Genomic DNA, 17,153 nt, shown 5'->3' with positions numbered 1-17,153 from the left:
TTTAGGTGCTGGGGTTATAAGAGTGAAGAGACAAAACCCTTAGGGATCTTAGATTCCTGGGCGTTAACAGACAACAGCAAACACCTAAGCTCAGTATATAGCATGTTAAACCGTGATAAGCGCCATGGGAAGAGGGCAAAGGAGAAGAGATATGGGTCACTGGGGAGCTGTAATTTTTAATAGATTTTATTTTTTAGAGCAGTTTTAGATTTATAGAAAAATTAAAATAGTACAGAGAGTTCCCCCAAATCCCTCCCCCTGTACACAGTTTCTCCTGTTATCGACATCTTAGAATGGTGCATTTGTAACGCTTGATTAAATGAACCAATATTATTATTAACTTAAGTCTATTGTTTATTCAGATTTCCTTAGTCTACCTAATTTTCATTTTCTGTTCCAAGATCCCATCCAGGACACCACATTATACTTAGTTGTTTTGTCTCCTTAGGCTCCTCTTGGCTACAACAGTTTCTTAGATTTTCTTTGTTTGTTTTTGTTTTTTTTTTTTTGCGGTACGCGGGCCTCTCACTGTCGTGGCCTCTCCCGTTGCGGAGCACAGGCTCCGGACGCGCAGGCTCAGCGGCCATGGCTCACGGGCCCAGCTGCTCTGCGGCATGTGGGATCCTCCCGGACCGGGACACGAACCCATGATCCCTGCATCGGCAGGCGGACTCTCAACCACTGCGCCACCAGGGAAGCCCAGATTTTCTTTGTTTTTGATGACCTCAACAAAACTAGGAAGTCCCGGTCAGGTATATTGTGTGGGAATTTGCCTAATATTTTCTCGTGATCAGACTGGGGCTGTGGGTTTCCAGGAACAAGATCACAGGGGTAAAGTGCCATTTTCATCACATGTCATATCAAGGGCACATATTATCAACGTGATTTACGGCTCTTGATGTTGACCCTGTTCACCCGGCTGAAGCAGTATTTGGCAGGTTTCTCTACTCTCCCCTCCCCTCTCTCCATACTGACATCTTGGGAAAGAAGTCGCTTGGGAAGGAAGTGCGTGCAGCCCACACTGGAGGGAAAGTTATGCTCCGCTGCTTCCATTTAGGGTGAAGTATCAACATAAATTATTTGGAATTTTCCGCATGAGCGATTGGCCTCTTCTCACCCATTTATTAATTTACTCAGCACATTTATAATGGACTCACAGATATTTATTCTACATTTGGGTTATAATCCAATAATACTTTATTTTGTTGCTCAAATTGTTCCAGCTCTTTCACTAGCTCCTGTGGCCCATTGACATGCCCCCATCAGTTTTTTTTGTTTTTTTTTTTTAGCACTTCCTTACTATCTGGCACAAGAAGATGCTCCAGGCTTATCTTATGTACTTCCTGCCCCAGTCCTAGAATCAGCCATCTCTCCAAGAAACCCTGGATCCTTTTATTGTAGAATGGTACTAGAAACCAAGATCTGGGTACTAGGTGTGCTCTGTAATTTTTAATATGATGGTTAATGAAAGCTTCTCAGAGAAGGTAATATGTGAGTGAAGGCCTGAAGAAGGTGAGAACAAACCATAGAAATATTGGGGGAGGATCGCTCCAGGAAGAGGAAGACTGCAAGTGCAAAGGCCCTGAGGCAGGCATGTGCATAGTATATGCAAGGAACAAGGAGGCTAGTGTGGCTGCAGCCAGATGTGGGAGAGGTGGGGGAGGTGTAGATAGACTAGAGCTATCACGAAGGGCTGTGGCTTTCCTCAGATTGACAGGGGAGCAGACGGACAAAATGATCTACTTTGATTGTGTGTTGGTTTTATTTTTGACACACCACGCGGCATGAGGGATCTCAGTTCCCGACCAGGGATTGTACCTGTGCCACCTGCAGTGGAAGTGCAGAGTCCTAACCCCTGGACCGCCAGGGAGTTCCCCTAAGTTACTTCTTAATAAAATCACTCTGGCTATTATGTCAGGAATAGAATGAAGGGGATGAGCAGATATCACCGTAGGAATCCAACGAGCAATGATGTTGGCTTAGATCAGGTTGAAGCAATGGAGGTGGGGTAAGGGGCTGAAATTCCGAGGCAGAGCTGACAGCGTTTTCCGACAGATTGGATGTTGGGTGAGAGCTGGGAGCCTGATCGTCTGGAAGGAGGCCGTTGTGACTTGTCCCATTTCGGGAAGACTGGAGGAGCCACAGTTTTGGCAGGGTTTCAGGAGCTCACCTTTTGGACACATTAGTTTAAGACGCCCACTGTTCATCCAGTCTGGAGCTCGGGGGAAGGGTGGGCTGGAGATATGAGATGAGGACAAGGCCCAGGCGAGAGCCAGGTCTCCAGCCTCCCAGCCCAGCACTGAGATGCTCATTGATTTTAGCCAGTCGGAGCCGCAAGGCCATGGGCTTAGGCCTGTTTGGGGCCGATGCCATTCAGCCCAAGCTGAACAAAGGACCAGGAGCCAGCCCTCAACCATGCAGGGGCGGAGGAGTCCCTGAGGGAAGTGGCCCCAGATCTGGGTGAGGGCTTGGTCAGTTCCCAAAGAACCCTTGGCTTTGCTTTAGACCAGGATTTACCACGCATAGCTGGGGCTCAGGGCATGGAAATGCTCAAAGTGGGGGTGGGCTTTCTCTCCAGCTGGGTGCTCCCCAGGGTGGGAGTTGGGAACCATATTTACTTTTTCCTCAGCACCCAGCCTCTGGGCCCCAAGCCAGTCATCAGGTCTGCCAAGTGAATGAAGGACATACTCTGGTGGGCAGCATCTCTGGTCTGTGGGCCAGAGGTCACTGGAGCCCTGAAACAGGAGGGATGGAGGAAGGGAGAGAAAGCAGTAGAAGAGGGGTGAGGTGAGGGGATAGGAGACAGGGGGAGGGAGGGGGCGGGGAGGGTCCTAGACACGGGGCGGGGGTGGTGGGAGAAGGAGAAGAGAGGGGACACAGGGGAGGCCAGCAGCCCTGGGCCTCAGGACTCCGAAGGCTGGGGAGTGGGCAACGGCCAGGAGCCCTTCTTGCCTTCTCCCTTCCTCTCACCCACCCTCCTACCCGTCAGCAGATGCTGTGGGCTTCACCCACGGCTGGACACACAGTCAGACCACCCCTCTCCCGACTGACTGTCTCCACCCTGTCCAGGCCACCTCTTTCTCCTATTTGCGCCTCTATAAGAGCTTCCTCCTGCTTTTGCTTCTACAGTCTGTTCTCCTCAGAGCAGCCAGAACTCTGCTTCTAAAACAAAAACAAGGTCAGGCCATCCCTTCAAAAACGCTGGAACGGAGAGGCCTCCCCCTGGCCCTGCTCCACCTGCCTCCACCCTCCCGGCCTCCCTCCAGGCCTCTCACACTGGCCTCCCCAGTGCCCCTGACACCCCAGGCCGTGCCTGCCTTGGGCCATCTGTACTTGTGGTGGCCTCTGCCCACCCGACCACTTTCCTCCACTTTCCCACGTGCCTTATCCCCTCATTCTCTTCAGGTCTCAGTTCAGATGTCACCTCAGGCCTTCCCTGGGCACCCTCTACCACTGCTTCTCACTACCCCCTTACCCAGCTTAGTTTTTCTTAATACGTATCACCGGTTCATATATATATTTACATTTAAGATTTCCCCCGTGAGAATTGTTTTGCCGCCAGTGTATCCCCAGCACCTGGAACAACTCCCAGACAGGTAGGCACGTCATAATATTTGTCAAATAAACTAATGGCCACCTCTCACCTCAAGAGTCCCCCAGGGCTGGTGCAGGCCGTCCTCATCAGGTCTGACCACTTGGCTCTCAGAAGTTCTTAGACCCTAAAGATGGGAAGGGAATGCACCAGAACCGCAACAGAGCCAATCGCACCCTCCTGCAAATCTGCAATTCCACGTGAGGCTGAAACCTCACACCTTCCCAGAGCCTCCTCCTCCCCTAAGCCTTCCAGCCAGCCAGGCCCCAGAGCCTACAGGTCACCTCCAAAACATCTCCTCAGTGAGGCTGAAACCTCACACCTTCCCAGAGCCTCCTCCTCCCCTAAGCCTTCCAGCCAGTCAGGCCCCAGAGCCTACAGGTCACCTCCAGAGCACCTCGTCAGTCCCGCTCTTGTCCGGCCCCATTGCCCCCTTGCTCATCAGCTCAAAGCCTCAAAGCTTGCACAGGAACCCAGAGTGATCTTGCTAACAAGTGCATCAGGCCTGTTCCCTGCCCCTGCTTAAACTCCTGTGGTCCTCAGGATAAAGTCCGAAGTCCGGATGCCTCTGCCTCTAGCCCCACCTCCTCTCCAGCCGCCGCCCCCCCAACCCGGGCTCTCCTTCCTTTGAGCTCCTGTGGGGGATCGGCCCCATGGTGCCCTCCCAGCCCCCCTCCTCTCCACAACCCTCTTCAGTGACGGCAGGTAGTGGTGTAACTGTCATCCTGCCTTCCCACTTCGAGTTCTCAGGGCTCTGTCTTGAGTCCTGTTTGCACGGCAAGCTGGCTGACCTGTTTGGATGTTTGCCAAGAGCGGCTGTGATGGGTGAGGGGGGCGGTGGAGGGGAGACCACGGAAGGAGGAGACCAGGACGGGTGCCGAGGCCCCTGGTCTATCCCTTGGCGTCACCACTGCTGACCCGGCGTCAGACCCTAGGCTCCGTGGGTAGGACTGGGTCTCTCCGCTCCAGGGCCTGACACAGAAGAGGCTCTTAGGAAACATCCATTAACTGTTTGGCTGAATGGTTGACTCCAAGTAGTGGCTTGGAGTGATTTCTTCTTTTCTATGTTTCTGTATTTTCCAGTTTTTGTAAATAAGGTACATCCCTCAATGTTTAGAATGAAAAACAAAAACTAACCTTGAAAAATCATTCTTATTAAAATGTTGATTAAAAAGTAACACTTCCTGTATCTTCCAAAGCTGAAGAGACGCACACCCCTTGCCCTGCAATCCCTCCTGTGGGCATATGCCCAACGGAGGTGCGGTCCTGGAGTCACGATAGATCAAGACTAGAGCGTTCATGACAGCCGGGGACTGGAACCTACCCAAACGTCCACCAACCGTAGCATGGGTGAAAACGTTATGATGGGGTCACTTGGTGCCGAGCTACCAGCCATGAGGACTTAACGAGACTTAAATAAAACATAATATTGGGCAAAAGAAACTAGACACAAAAGAGCACATGCCGTATGGCTCCGTTTCTGGACAGTTAGTGTGTACAGTTAGTTTAGAAGCAGGCCTAGGGGGTTAGTTTAACTCTGGGGCCAGTGAGTGAAGGTGTCCTGAGGGGGCTTCTGGGTGCCGGTGAGGTACCGTTGTTTGATCTGAGCGCTGGCTCCGTAGGCCTGTTCAGCTTGCGCAAATTCATCCAGTTGTACACTTTTGAGCTTTACAATTTTCTGTATGTATGTTTAACTCCAGAAAAAATGTTAAGGAAAGAAAACGGCATGCATCCTGGAATGAGTTGAATCCGCCTCTCTTTTCTGTCCAAAGCGGGGTAAAGTGCAGGTGTCCAGGGTCCCTGGTGTACTGGCCTCTCACCGGTGCCTCCAGAGTTCCCCTCCAGTCTCTGAGACACCCAACCCCGAGACTCAGAGATTCTGTTTCCATCAAGCCTAGAGGATGCTCTCCAGAGCTCTGGGGTCAATTCCCACCATCACAATTTAGGACCTAGAAGCAGGGCTCTGGGGGGCTACAGGCTGTCCCTCCCTTGCTGGGTTATTCTGGGCCTCCCTGCCACCAGCCACCAGCTGTGAAGCAGGGCGGGGACTGGGGGCTGGGGGCTGGGGGCAGGGGGCATGCTTTGTGTGGGAGGGCAGAACACAGCACAGGCCGCCTGGGTCCTTGAGTCCTGTCTGGCAGCTTCGTGGCACCCTCCCATCCCGGTAGGGCAGCCTGGCAGGAGCGGCTGTCACACTTCAGTGCCTCCATCGCAACCCCCATCTCCAGCAGAGGACAGGGAGCAGGGCACCTGCTTCCCTGCACCCAAGGAAAAGGGAAGCCCAGGGATCTCATCTGACCTTGTACTTAGCCCCCAGAGGTCACCACATCGGGGCTCTAGGGTCTCAGGTCGCCACAGTCAGGACGGGGGAGGGCAGTAATCAGTCCTAGCCGAGCTGCAGTCCGGGGAGGGGCGGGGATCCAGCGCTGCCCTCCGCCATGGCCGCCAGTGAGGTTATAAATAACCACCGCGGGTCGCGTTACCTCCTGACCTCCAGCTGGAGCCCAGCGATCCGCAGTGATTAGCATCTCCTCGCTCGCGGCCCACTGCGAACAAATACCCCTCTGTGTGCCTCCCGGGCGCCGGGCCTCACCGCGGGGGCCGCAGGAAGCAGGATGTTGGCCCGGAGTCAGGCACCCCAGGCTCCCCCCACCCCCTCCCACCCCCGCCCGCCTCCCCGGCCTGGGTCTGCCCACAGGGGTGCCCCCTTCAAAGCCAGTGGGAAGGAGGCAGCACTGGTGACTGGACCCCCTCCTCCCAAACGTTTCTGGAGTCACACAAGACAAACGGCATTCTCCCCAGCAGGGGCCCACCTTCCTAGATGGCAGCCGCATCTCAGAGGGGGATGTGACTGGTCCAGGGTCACACAGCCATACATGGCTGACAGGGAAGCACCCAGATGTCAGACGTCCTAATTTTGACCCTGAGTAGCCGTTGTAAAAGGAGGTCGGGGATGGGGAGATTGGCCTATTCATTCAACACATTTTTGCTGAGCATTTATTAGGTGCCAGGTACCGTTCCAGGCAGAAACCCTTACCCTTGTGGAGCGGTAGTCTAGGGGACGGGCTCACTGACTCCCTGGAGCCTGGGGTCTCTTGATGGAGCCGTAGTCCAGGCAGCTGCTGGGGGTCTTGAGGCCCAGGGAGGGAGACTGGGTCAGGGCGTGAGAGGGCCAGGCTGAGGGCGCTGTGGGACTGCAGGTGGCCAAGGCCAGGTGAGTGTAACATCCCAAGCCAGGAAGGATTTGTCTCATTAGTGGGCACCCTCCCCCACACCGCTTCAAATGACCTTGCACCCAGGGCAGAGGGTGAGGTCTCACACAGCGCCCAGTCGCGGTGGTCGTCCTGGGGGAAGCCACAGGACTGGGGCTAGCCGAGGAGCTGGCTCTGCCCAGTGCAGAGAGGAACTGAGTCAGGAGGTCTGAAGAGGCCAGCAGTGAGGGAGGGGGTGGTTCTGGATGCTTCCTTCCTTTTCTGCCATGCTCGCAGACACTTGGAAGCACTTGCAAGAACTTGGGCTGTGTGACTTCACCATCTCCTTGCCCTCTCTGGGCCACAATTTCCACAGGTAGGACTGAAAGGGTCTGGCTGCCTGGGGTCCTGTTCTAGGGACTCAGAGATCCTCCACTCCGAGTCAGGCTCAGCCTGCGAGTGTCCCCCTTGCCCGATGAAGCGCAGGGCAGAGGCCAGCGGAGGCGTCGGGTGTGGCCGAGTGGCCATGGGTAGCCAGTGCTGGCCAGCCCCCCACACCATGTGTGCAGAAGTACCGTGCACACGTTGCCTGTGTGAGTGTGCGGGAGTGTGCCTGGTGGGCCGGTGGCTGTACGAAGCACGTGCGCAGAAGGGTGTGGATGTCCTCGTGTGTGGATATCACTGTTTGCATGGGGGAGGAGATGGGATAGCGTGTGTGCGAGTGTGGAGTGTGTGGGGTCCCTCGTGTCGGTCCAGGTGTGCGCACGGAGGGCAGCGTGTGTCTTGGCCGGGCTTAGCTTGAGGCGCGGGATGAAAGCCTGGCGGGCGCTCCCTCACTCCGCAAACTCCCTCTGCCCACATGGTCAGCCTGTGGCCGATGGGCCCTGACCAGTCAATGAACTCAGGGTCTGGAAGAGTCAGCAGCTTTTCCAACCTCTTTGCCAAATGAGATGTCAGCACAGAGGCAGGGGTAGGGGTACAGGCTGGGGAAGGTGGCAATGACTTCGTGACAACTGGCTGCTGGGGAGGGGGTGGGGAGCTGGGCCTGGCTGGAGTGAGGAAGCCTGCCCCACTGGCCCCTGTTTGGAGCAAGGCCTGGGGACCCACTCTGGGTGGGAGCAGCGGCCCAGCCCCAGGCTCACACTTCTTGGGGACCCCTTGGTTCCCTTTGTGGGGGGCGTGGTTATGCCAGGGTCTCCCAGGAAGGCGGGGAAGGGCACCCTGGAGCACCGAGCACCTTCCAGGGGCTTTCACAAGCCATCCCATAAGCTTACAGCAACCCCATGAGGTAAGGGCCCTTATTCCTCTTTTGCAGATGAGGAAACTGAGGCTCAGAGAGGCAGAGGGATGGAAGTATCTGAAGCCATGCAGCTAGAGGAAGTGGTGGAAGTGGCCTAGAAATGTGGGTCGGTGTGTCTCCCACTCCACCCCACCGTGACACGGGACGGCGGCAGGGGTAGCCCTTCAAACTGCTCCTCTGTGAAGGCCTTGAAGTTTAGGCATTGGACCTTCTCTGAATCCTCAGACCCTCCACATACTTCTCTACAATTTGGGAGTCAGTAGACATCACTCACCATGCAGTGGGGCCACCACAAGTAATCAGAAGCCTTTCTCTAAGCACAGGTGAGAGGCTGGGCCCTATTTTGAGCACAGGGCCTTGGTCCAGGCTGCCTTGACTCACAGGGATCAGGCTTGCGCTGCTCCTTTGTGGGGTTAGAGGGGCCCCAAGATCACAGACCCAGGGGTGGGTGTGAGTAGCATCTTTGCGCCCGGAAGCTGAGATCACCTTTGGGGTGCTGTTTCCTCAGCCATTTACTAGTTTCTCATAATAATAATAACAATAACTACCCCTGCCTATGCCTTCTAGATCATAAAGTACTTCCACAAGCATTCTCTCATTTAATCCTCACACCTGCCCTGTGATGAGGAGTTAATATACCCATTTTTTTTGGAACCAGAAACTGAAGCACAGGAGGTTCTGGGACTCGTCTCAGCTCTCATGGCCAGGACGCAGCAGCCACCCAGCCTTCCTGACCCCTGCCCAGACCCGCTCCTTCCACAGCAGCCCTTCCCAGAGAAGCGTGGCGATCATCCGACTTCTCCAGAGGCAAGCCTGCCCCACTCCCCGCACTGAGACCAGACAATGTGCTCTTTTCATCTGGGGCTGTGTGAAGACTGGTCCCCACCCTCCCCTCCTGCAAATACTGGGGGCTGGGATGGTGGGGAAGATGTAGAGAAGCAAAAGTGACTGCTGCAGAAGAGAGCTGGAAATAGGTGCTGGGGAGGGGTCCCCACTGCCCTTGGCATTGGGCCCAGCAGAGGGGTGGCAAGGACCAGCGGCTCCTGGAACATGAGCCCTGTACCAGCTGTTGCCATGTTCCCATCTGCTTGTGGCAAAATGAGAAAAATAAGGACAATACAGTGGGGTTTTCATACAGGTCAACCTACTCAATCTGAAGGACTTACCTGAGTTGTGTATTTTCGTGTGTGTGTGTGTTTGTCTGTGTGTTTAAAAGGACTTTTCCTTTGACATTTCCTTTTAATGTCCTTAACTCAGCAAAATGAAAAACTGGTGACCATGTCAGAATCTAAATTGTTGTTTTGGAAATATTAGTGACCTGAGAAATCCTAAGACTGGGAGCCACTGAGCCAACTCCTAGTTCTTGGTGGGACCTGGCATAGAAGCTGTTTTTTAATTGAGGGATGATATCTGAACAGCTGGAAAAGCCCAAGGGGCAGAAGGGGCTCGGCGGGGTTCCTGCCCAGACTCAGCCCCACAGCCCCCGAGCCCAGGTATCCCCAGGAAGCCTGAGCGGAAGGAACATTTGAGTGACGCACAGGGAATTCTGAGAAAGGCCTCAGGGCTAATTCTCCATGCCACACGCCCTCAGCTTCTTCTGTGGTCCAGAGGCAGGCACAGATGCTCCCCTAAACCTCACCCCAGCCGTCTCAAGGCAGGTTCCGAAATAGCACAAGCCCTGGAGGAGACGTCATGGGTCAGGCTGGCTGCCTGCCCCTCAGAGAGGGCACATTGGTAATGTCAAGGCCAAATATAGAGGGACCCAGGACACCGATGGGGGACTCCGGGCCTGGGGAGCTGCACCAGCTTCGAGATGCCTACCCTACCCCACCCGCGCCGAGCCCTGTACCCGCTAAACCCGGGCAGCTGGGAGGCAGTGCCTCCTGGCCTGGCCGAGGCCCAGGGACATGTCCTAACAAGTCCTGACTGGAGCTGGAAGGGCGCCGGCCTGGGCTGGGTGTGAGTGCGGGGGCACGGCCTCCGTCTGGGGTCTCTCAGTGCTTTTATAGGCATCATTTCCCACAGGCTGTGCCTGAGGTCAGGAGACTCAGGGGACAGAGGAAGTGGGTGCCTCCCAGGTGGCAGCGCTCCTGCCCTCCTTTCTTCCCAGCTTCCTAAGGAGACCAAGGCCATAAACCCGGGGGTGGGAGGCAGAGAAGAGGGCGGGCAGCCAGGCCAAACCCCAATAAACTGCTCGGCTCAGTCGAACTGCAAATAATTAGTCCTGATCGCCAAGGTTGCCTCCACCCTCCACTCTCGGGAATTAAAAGTCAAAGGGCAGAGCTGCTGACGCAGATGTCAGGGGAGACGGGTGCTTTGGAACAGCTGGGATCCTGCTTCCCGGGCTCTGCCACCCCAGTGCCCTGGGCACGGCGTCCTCCAGGCCAGGGACCGAGAGCCCAGTGTCCACGCAGGGAAGGGGGTCCACTGCCTCTCCCTCTTACCGGTTCTAAGGTGAACCATATTTGACTGGAGGTCAATCAGAAATTCCCACGAGGGCTTCCCTGGTGGTGCAGTGGTTGAGAATCTATCTGCCAATGCAGGGGACACGGGTTCGAGCCCTGGTCTGGGAAGATCCCACATGCCGCGGAGCAAATGGGCCCGTGAGCCACAACTACTGAGCCTGCACGTCTGGAGCCTGTGCTCTGCAACAAGAGAGGCCGCGACAGGGAAAGGCCCACGCACCACGATGAAGAGTGGCCCCCGCTCGCCGCAACTGGAGAAAGCCCTCGCACAGAAACGAAGACCCAACGCAGCCAAAAAGAAAGAAAGAAAGAAAGAAAGAAAGAAAGAAAAGAAATTCCCATGACATGGCATTGCCGATGCCTGGGGGCCTGGGGAGAAGCAGCGGCTCAGCATCTTGTGAGACCCTCTCCCTCCCACGCCTAAAAGAGAGGACGAGAACTCCGCCCTCTCTACCGGGGGTGGGGGGGGCGGCTGCCTGAAACCCGATGTGTGTCCCACCAGGTCCACCCTGCAGCGGGCAAGCCCTGGGCAGCTGCACCGTGGTCTGTGCACCAGTGGTGACCCCCAGTGGTTAGTGTGGGACTTAAACTTGGGCTACTGCAGACCCAAGCCTGAGCCTCAGCCCAGAGCAGTGGCTGGGGAACTCCGGGGTGTGCAAGGTTTAGGGATTTGATTTTGGTAAGAGGGCTGTTGGCATTTGGAAGTATTTTTGGATGTGCTGATTTTTCTTAATTGAACTGTGGCTGGATCTAGGCCTGCAGGTCCCACTGTTGGCGAATCAGCTTCAACGTGTCTAAGAATGCACTCATCTGCTAGCCCTGAAACTGCTCCCCCTCACTTCCCCGTTTCTATTAATAGCATCACCACCCTCCCAGTCCCTCAGGCGCTGAACCTCGAGCCTCCGAGTCATCTTCCACTCCTCCCTGCACAGGGCTGGGTGCCTGGTCCTGCCCCTCCTCACTCTGCAGGTCACCCTTAACACCCTTTTCCCCGGTACTCATGGCCGCTGCCCCAGTTAGTCAGCCTATCGCCCGAGCTGTTGCCATCCTCAACAACGCCTCTGGGTCAGACCTGGGTATGTGACTGGTCCTCCACTTACCTGCTGTGTGACCTTGGGCAAGTTACTTACCTTCTCTGAGCTCAGCTTCCTCAGTTGTAAAATGAGGATAATACTTACAGTCCCCACCTCACAGAGCACTGCAGAAATTAGATGACAGAATGTACATAAAGAGCCTATCACATAGGAAATGCTCAATGCATGTGAATTATTAGAGATCATCCATCCAGTCCAACTTCTCCAGTTTAAACAAGTAAACTGAGGTCAGAGGCTGGAATGAGAGCTAATGTCTGGCACTGAGTTCCAAGTGCCTTTACAGCACGCTCCAGTGCAGGGCGAGTAGAAGTTCCTGGAGTCTTGAAGCTCCTCCACCACCACCACCATCATCATGTTCTAAACCCACAACCAAAGGCCACCTGCTGAGTTCACTGGACCCACCTGCCTCCTTCAGGGGCAGGTATGCCTGGTAAGAGTTGAGGTCACTCAGCCATAGCAAATATTTTCTGGGATGAGACAACTACAGATCACGTCCAGTGGCTGTGAGTCAGGGCGACCCATCTACAAGGTGCTGAGTGAGGTCCGGCACGTTGACCTGGCCTCCTTGGGGCTGCTGGACATGCAGGGCTGTGGCCATACAGCAGAGGTCAGAGGAGGGCAGGCTTCTACTCTTGCAACCCCGCCCTCACGTCCCTCTGCCGACTCACACCCACCCCACCTCCAGGCCTCGGGACTTCACTTGGGGGTCAGAGGGAGGGCAGGCTGATTCAGCCAGCTTCCCATCTAGGCACAAATGGGCACCCGGCATCCACAGCCTCATTAAAATTGAAAGTGGGAGCCTTGTTCTGGGAAGAGATTTTCAAAGGAACTTTTAAATTTTTTTATAAATTTATTTTGGCTGTGTTGGGTCTTTGTTGCTGCGTGCAGGCTTTCTCTAGTTGCTGCGAGTGGGGGCTACTCTTGGTTGTGGTGCGCGGGCTTCTCACTGCAGTGGCGTCTCTTGTTGTGGAGCACGGGCTCTAGGTGCGCGGGCTTTAGTAGTTGCAGCACTCGGGCTCAGTAGTTGTGGCTCATGGGCTCAGTAGTTGTGGTGCATGGGCTTAGTCCGCGGCCTGTGGGATCTTCCCGGACCAGGGCTCGAACCCGTGGCCCCTGCATTGGCAGGCAGATTCTTAACCACTGCACCACCAGGGAAGTCCCTCAAAGGGGGACTTTTCCCCGCAAAGAAGCAGCAGCAAGAAAAGCAGATGACCCAGGTTCAAACGTGGGCCTATCCTAGGGCCCTTGGACACCTACTGTCTAAGACAGTGGCTCTGGAAGAGGGATAGTTTTGTTACCGAGGACATCTGGCAATGCCTGGAGACAGTTTTGGTTGTTATAACTGGGGAGGGGTGGTGTGCATGTCCTCCTGGCATTTAGTGGGTAGATATTTAGCAGCCAAAGATGCTGCTAAATATCCCATAATGCACAGCACAGACCACACGACAGAGGATTATCCAGCCCCATGTCAACAGTGCCCAGGTTGAGAAACCCTGGTCTAAGAGCCATCTGTCCAGCAGGGGAAACCCTTGCCTCAGAGCTGCCTTGAAGATTGAGGGAAACAATGCCTGTGAAGAACCACGACTGGACCTAGCTCACGCTCCATGTCTGCAAAGGACCTTTGTTTGTTGAGGCCTTTTCTTGGCCTGGGATACCCTTGCTGGTGGGCGGAGGTGGAGTGGACACACCCCCTCACATGAGAATTGATCTTTCCGAATTGATATTAGTGTTTCTGCCCCACACGGCCTGAGGCAGAGTTTCTAGAACAGTCTGGTGCTCACTTGCAAACCCTTTCAACAAACAGAACGCAGGCTCTGGAGGGGAAGCCCACTGTTTCGGCAAGTGAGTTCCGTAGGGAAAACGGGGCACTTGCCATCCCACCCGTGCCTCTCAGTGCTTGGGCTCATCAAGTCTCCCTGTGACCCACCCACCTGCCCCTTTCACTTGAGCCTGTGAGGCAGAGAGAGGGGAGAGGACAGGAGGCGAAAAACACCTCCTCCAAGCTGTCCTCAGACCTAGCAGATGCCCAGCAGGGAGGAAGATTTGTTTAGAAGCAGCCCCGCGCAGAGGCTGCTGTGAAGCAGAGTCTGCAAGGATCCGGCCAGCCCCCCTGCCACTCACCTCAGATGGCATCTGCCTCTCCTTCAGCCTTAACAGCCGAGAGGTCAAGTGTCTTCTCTACAAAAATCGGTCCCAAATAAATCATCACCTTCTCCTCTGGGATGGGACTGGTGAACCCAGATCAGAATCCCCACACCCTGGCCCCTGAGCTCTGCTTTGCTGGTCTACCAGCTCAAGCATAATAGATTATCGGATTATAGCCCCGATGGGGGTGGAAAGGTCAGGCCAGTTGATAAAGATGGGACCCTGAGACCCCTTCTGGCACTGCTCATTTGTGGGGTCTGGGGGACCTGGGGGATTAAAATCACACCCTCCTTCTCTGGGTCTCAGTTTAAGGCACCTGTTCAATGGGGGACACCACCACCTTCCAAACCTCACTGATGGCAGTAGGCCAAGCTGGGGGTGGGGTTTCTGAGTCTGGAAATCCAGACTCCAGGACAAGCCCAGACACACAGCTGTTCTCAAAAAGGAAGCATATATGTATAGCTGATTCACTTTGTTATAAAGCAGAAACTAACACACCATTGTAAAGCAATTATACCCCAATAAAGATGTTTAAAAAAAAAAAAAGAAGCAGCAGCAGTGGGGGAAGGGCAACACACCGAGAAGAGGGGAAAGGGGAGACCCAAGAACTTCCGACTGACTGAGCACAGTTAAAAGGGCCTAACGAAGGATCTGTTCTGAGTCTCCAGGTCCAAGCTGCCTCCTGTCACAGGAATCTCCTTCCTGGGGAAACACTGTTTTTTCCTTTTCTTTTCGCTGCACTGCTAGGCTTGTGGGGTCTTACTTCCTCAACCAGGGATCGATCGAACCTGGGCCCTCATCAGTGAAAGTGCAGAGTCCTAACCACTGGACCCCCAGGGAATTCCCTCTGGGGAAACATTTATGGGCTTCCTGCTCAAGGGGTGATCCCATCATGAAAGTTCTAGGCTCAAACGGCTCACCAAAAGTTCCTTCCAAGGACCCTCATCCCTCTGGCTGTTCCAGCTTCCAGCTTTCCTGTCACTTTTTTTTTTTTTTTTAATAAATAAATAAATAAATAAATTTATTTATTTTTGGCTGCGTTGGGTCTCTGTTGCTGCCCGCAGGCTTTCTGTAGTTGCGGCGAGCGGGGACTACTCTGCGTTGAGGTGCGTGAGCTTCTCATCGTGGTGGCTTCTCTTGTCGTGGAGCACGGGCTCTAGGCGCGTGGGCTCAGTAGTTGTGGCTCGTGGGCTCCAGAGCACAGGCTCAGTAGTTGTGGCGCACGGGCTTAGTTGCTCTGCGGCATGTGGGATCTTCCCGGGCCAGGCTTGAACCCGTGTCCCCTGCATTGGCAGGTGGATTCTTAACCACTGAGCCACCAGGGAAGTCCCTTTCCCGTCACTTTCTAATGCCACAAACTTTCTGACATCCTCCCCTCCCAGCCCAAGCTTTTCTCCCAAGCTTTTCCCTTCCTCAACTGGCTTTACACTGGGTGCTCCCAGATGGCGGGATCTGGCCTGTAACTTGGCACGGGTGGCTGGACAAAGATGGACAAGCTCCGGGTGGTATGTGGATGGTAGGAGCTGTCTGTCTCTCTGACCCCAGGCAGGAAGAGGGGGAGTGAGCGACAGAAACTGTGTATGAGGCCTGTCGGCCCCTCATACCCACCCAAAGGCCCTGGAGCATCCCTGAGCCCTCAGGCACTGCACTCCCCAGGCTTGAGGATGGCAAATATCCCTCTTCTCCAGGTGTGTGGCTACTCCCGTTCCCATTTCACCTGTGTGTGTGCACACACTGACTGGTCTATAGCACTTGAAGGCCAAGGGGGAGGTGGCACGGGTCCTCTACCCTGTGCACTCCCTGCCCCATCCAAGGCAGCTGTGACCACCCCCAACCCCCACCAGTGTTGGCCGGCCTTATCTCCCTCCTTGGGGCCCTCACCTGCCTCCATTAGTACAGTAATATTTCACAATACCCCTTTCCCATCAAGAGGATCCGACAGCTTCTTGCAACTTTGGTGGTGGTGTTGGGGTAATAAGCCCTAATTTCCGCTCTTTTGTTCCTAATGTTTAGAATCGTAGGGGCAGAGAGGGACCTTGAACTCACCCAACCCCCTGACATTTTACAGAATAGAAAAATGAGGGCTCGGCTTCCCCGGTGGCGCAGTGGTTGAGAGTCCCCCTGCCGACGCAGGGGACACGGGTTCGTGCCCCGGTCCGGGAAGATCCCACATGCCGCGGAGCGCCTGGGCCCGTGAGCCATGGCCGCTGAGCCTGTGCGTCCGGAGCCTGCGCTCCACAGCGGGAGAGGCCACGGCAGTGAGAGGCCCGCATACCACAAAAAAAGAAGACAAGAAAAATGAGGGCCCGAGAGAAAATGACAGCCTAAAGCTCGTGGCTACTCACAGCAGCTTGGGACAGGGGTCTGAGTTTCCTGGCACGAGGCCCAGAGTGTCTGGATGCAGTGTAACTCGGCAAGCCCCTGCAAGAGTTAACTGAGTGGTGGTGTGCAGGAGAGGCAATTGGAGATTTATTCCAGTCACACAGATTCTCTCCCTCTAATCCTCACGCCCTCCTCGTTTCCTTTTCGGCAGTGGTTATAAAATCCAGGAAATAAATGTGGATTGATGGCCTATAAAGGGCTTAGTTGGTGCTGTGACCTACTGAGTTATGTAACTCCTGTTTATTATCAGCCTTGGATGAAGTTTCTCATTGAAGCAACTCACTAAGCTGATTCCATGCCATTTCCTTTTGTCTTGTTCAGAGGTGGCAGTAGCAGAAATTCCTTTGCAACTTCAAAAACCAGAAATTGGCGGTATGGATACTTTCAAAAATTCCCTCCTTTAATCCTTTGGGCCAATGTTTCTCTCTTATCCATAAAAACCCCTGCTCACCTCAGCAGCGTCCCAGGCCCTAGACCACCTGCCTTCCCTTTGGGTTCCTGGGCTATAGGTTGCCTTGGCTGGGGAGGCTCAGAAATGGTGTTTTCCCTACCCCTGGTGAATGAAAGGAGTGAGAACTCAGGGCTATGAGAATCTAGAGACAGTCTAGTAGAAGGAGCACTTCAATCTCTGCTGTTGGATAACAGCCACTCTGGGCCTCTGCTTGCTTGTTAGTAAAGGGAACCAGTTTACCTTATCTGTACACTTTGACCCCCAGTAGGCACCCTTCTTGATCTGGTCCGGCCTGCCTTACTGGGATGGACAGCCTGGTGAGGATGAAGGGGAGGGATGAGGGGCCAGCAGTCTTTGGAAGGCTAAGCCCACCACAGCGCCACCTTGTGTTCAAAGGGCAGCAGAGCCCAGCCTCTCCATAGCAAGGCCACTTTCCCAAACAAGTTCATTTCCTGTTACCCCACCCCTTTTCTGCTCTGGCAGGGGATGGGGAGGGGCATACTGGGAAGCCAAGGATCCTCCCTAATTAAGCA

Source organism: Phocoena sinus, chromosome 20 (genome assembly GCF_008692025.1).
Source record: "Phocoena sinus isolate mPhoSin1 chromosome 20, mPhoSin1.pri, whole genome shotgun sequence".
NCBI lineage: Eukaryota > Metazoa > Chordata > Mammalia > Artiodactyla > Phocoenidae > Phocoena > Phocoena sinus.
Note: the sequence above shows the minus strand (reverse complement) of the source record.